Source organism: Meriones unguiculatus, chromosome 9 (genome assembly GCF_030254825.1).
Source record: "Meriones unguiculatus strain TT.TT164.6M chromosome 9, Bangor_MerUng_6.1, whole genome shotgun sequence".
Taxonomy (NCBI): Eukaryota; Metazoa; Chordata; class Mammalia; order Rodentia; family Muridae; genus Meriones; species Meriones unguiculatus.
The window spans coordinates 37329139-37333243 of NC_083357.1; the positions used below are offsets into that span (position 1 = coordinate 37329139).

Genomic DNA, 4105 nt, shown 5'->3' on the forward strand with positions numbered 1-4105 from the left:
AATGGCACCCACATTTGTAAAAGAAACATTAATAAAACTTAAACCACACATATTATATCCCCACACATTAATGGTGGGAGACTTCAACACCCCACTCTCACAAAAGAAGAGATCAATGAAACAGAAACTAAACAGAGAAATATGACACTAACAGATGTTATAAATCAAATGGACCTAACAGACATCTACAGAACTTTTCAACCAAACACAAAAGAATAGACCTTCCTCTTAGCATCTCACAGAACCTTCTCCAAAACTGACCATATAGTCTGTCACAAAGCAAGCCTCAACGGATACAAGAAGATTGAAATAATGCCTATCAGACCACCATAGACTAAAGCTGGACCTCAACATCAACAGAAATAACAAAGAGCCAACACACACATGAAAATCAAACAACTCTCTACTCAAAGACAAGGAGGTCAGGGAAGAAAAAAAGAAAAAAATTAAAATTCAATGAAAATGAAGGTACACATACCCAAACTTAAGTCACACAATAAAAGCAGTGCTAAGAAGGAAAGTTCATAGCACTAAGTGCCTTTATAAAAAGATTGGAGACCATCTCATACAACTTAATGAACAGCAATAGAAAAAAAGAAAGAAAGAAAAAAGCAAACACACCCAAGAGGAGTACATAATCAAACTCAGGGTTAAAATTAATAACCTAGAAACAAAGAAAACAATTCAATAATCTTTGAGAAAATCAACAAGATAGACAAGCCCTTAGCCAAACTAACTAAAAGGCAAAAAAACACTATCCAAATCAATAAAAATCAGAAATGAAAATGGGGACACAACAACAGACACTGAGGAAATCCAAAATTATATACAACATAAAATTTAAAAATAAAAAATGTAATGGACAATTTTCTTGACATATTACACTTACCAAAGTTGAATCAAGATCAGGTAAATAAATAATTCTATATCCCCTAAGGAAATTGAAGCAGTCATCAAAAACATCCCAACCAAAACAAGCCCAGTGATGATTTCAGCATAGAATTCTAACAGACTTTTAAAGAAGAGCTAAAAATAATACTCTTCAAATTATTCCACAAAATAGAACATTACCAAACTTATTCTATGAGGCAATAGTTACCTTGATATCTAAAGCACACAAAGACCCAACAAAGAAAGACAATTTCATACCAATTTCTCTTATGAACATTGGCACAAAAATGTTCAATAAAATACTCACAAACCAGAAGGGAGAGAGGTTGGGACTGGGAGGGAAGAAAGGAGGGAAATACAAGGATGTAAAGTGAGTAAAATAAATAAATGAAAAAAAAAAAGAGAAATCTCTACTCAGTTTACTATTGGATGGACTTACTGACTGGGTTATTTGAGGTATTTGTTATTCAAATTTTGCATTTCTTTATGTATCTTCAATATTAATCACATATGATACATAGTTGTGAATAAATTTCCCTCTATTCAAAAAAAAAAAAACATACTCACAAACCGAATTCAAGAACACATCAAAAATATTATTCACCATGACCTAGTAGGCTTCATCCCAGGCATGCAGGGGTGGTTCAATATACAGAAACCTATCAATGTAATCCACCATATAAACAAATTAAAAGAAAAAAAAAGCCAACATGATCATTTCCTTAGATGCTGAAAAAGCATTTAACAAAACCTAATAGCTGTTCATGTTTAAAGTCATGGAGAGATCAGGGACACAAAGCACATACCTAAATATAATAAGGGCAATATACAGCAAGCTTATAGACAACATCAAACTAAATGAGGAGAAATTTAAATCAATTCCACTGAAACCAGGGACAAGACAAGGCTGCCCACTCTCTCTATATCTCTTAAATATAGTACTTGAAGTCCTAGCTAGAGCAATAAGACAACTAAAGATCAGTGAGAATACAAATTGGAAAGGAAGAAGCCAAACTATCACTTTTCACACATGATATGATAGTATACATAAGTGATCAAAAAAATTCTAACAGAGGCTCCTACAGCTGATAAACAAAATGGCTTCAGCAAAATGGCTGGATACAAAATTAACTTAAAGAAAGAAAAATGAATAGCCCTCCTGTATACAAAAGACAAACAGGCTGAGAAAGAAATTAGGGAAACAACATCCTCCACAATAGCCACAAGAAAAACAAAAGTTTCTTAGTGTAACTCTAACCAAGCAAGAAAGACTTGTGTGAAAAAAAGTTGAAGTCTCAAGAAAGAAATTAAAGAAGATACCATAAGATAGAAAGATCTCTGATGGTCATGGATCAGTAGGATTAACATAGTTTAAATGACCATCTTACCAAAAGCAATCTATAGATTCAGTGTAATTCCCATCAAAATACCAATCTTGAAAGAACAATTTTCAACTTCATATGGAGAAAAAAACAAAAAACAAAACAAAACAAAACAAAACAAAAAAAAAACAGAATAGCTAAAACAATCCTGTACAATAACAGATCATCTGGAGGTATCTCCATCCCTGATCTCAAGCTGTACTATAGAGCAACAGTAATAAAAACAGCATAGCACTGGCATATAAACAGGCTGGCGGATTAATGGAATCAAATTGAAGGGCCAGAAATAAACCCACACACCTACAGATACTTGATTTTTGACAAAGAGTCAAAACCATACAATGGAAAAAAATATAGCATCGTCAATAAATGGAGCTGGTCTAACTGGATATCTACATGTAAAATTGTAAATAGATCCATATTTATCACTCTGCACAAAACTAAAGTCCAAGTGGATCAAAGACCAAAACATAAAACCAGACACACTAAATCTGTTAGAAGAAGTGGGGAAGAGCCTTGAACTCATTGACACCGGAGTCAACTTCCAAAACAGAACACCAACAGCTCAGGCTCTAAAATCAACAATTAATAAATGGAACTTTGGCAGTTTGAATCGCGGTATGACGGAGGAGTGGGCACCGGGATCTCGCTTTGCATCCGCCTGGCCTCTTCTCGTCCTCGCTTTTCCGAGCTTCAGCACAGTCCGAGATGGCTGGCGGTAAAGCTGGAAAGGACTCCGGAAAGGCCAAGACAAAGGCGGTTTCCCGCTCGCAGCGAGCCAGCTTGCAGTTCCCTGTGGGCCGTATTCATCGACACCTGAAATCTAGGACAACCAGCCAGGGATGTATGGGCGCGACAGCCGCTGTGTACAGCGCAGCCATCCTGGAGTACCTCACCACAGAGGTACTTGAATTGGCAGGAAATGCATCAAAAGACTTAAAGGTAAAGCGTATTACCCCTCGTCATTTGCAACTTGCTATTCATGGAGATGAAGAGTTGGACTCTCTGATCAAGGCTACAATTGCTGGTGGTGGTTATCCACAAATCTCTGATTGGGAAGAAAGGACAACAGAAGACCGTCTAAGGATGCCTGGATTTCTTATTATCTCAGGACTCTAAATATTCTTAACAGCTGTCCACTGTTGGTGATTCCAGTGGATTGTATCTCTGTGAAAAACACAATTTTGCCTTTTTGTAATTCTATTTGAGCAAGTTGGAGGCTTAATTAGCCTTCCAGCCAACCAAATTTCTGCATTTGAGTCTTAACCATATTTAAATGTTACTGTGGCTTCAAAGAAACTATTGATTCTGAAGTAGTGGGGTTTTTTATTGAGTTGACTGTTTTTAAAAAACTGTTTGGATTTTAATTGTGATGCAAAAGTTATAGTAACAAACATTTGGTTTTGTACAGACATTATTTCCACTCTGGTGGATAAGCTCAATAAATGTCATATCCAAAAAATAAATAAATAAATGGAACTTCATGAAACTGAAAGGCATCTGTAAAGTAAAGGATGCTATCAATAGGACGAAATGACTGGGAAAAGACCTTCACCAACCCTACATTTGAAAAAGGGCTAATATCCAGAAGACATGAAGAACTCAAGAAATTAAACACAAACAAACCAAATAATCCAATTTTAAAAAGGGTGCAGAGCTAAACAGAGAATTCTCAACAGAGGAATATCAAATGTCTGAGAAGCTCTTAAAGAAATGCTCAACCTCCTTAGTCATCAGGGAAATGCAAATCAAAAATGACTCTGAGATTCCATCTTACACCTATCCTAATGGCTAAGACCAAAAACTCAAGTGAGTTTGTGAGAATGTGGAGA

The 4105-nt window shown here is 35.8% G+C and overlaps 1 pseudogene; it reads left to right on the forward strand.

Moving 5' to 3' along the window:
- The first annotated feature begins 2901 nt into the window (after positions 1-2901).
- LOC110561336 (histone H2A.Z-like) lies at positions 2902-3712 on the forward strand (annotated as a pseudogene).
- Positions 3713-4105: the final 393 nt, after the last annotated feature.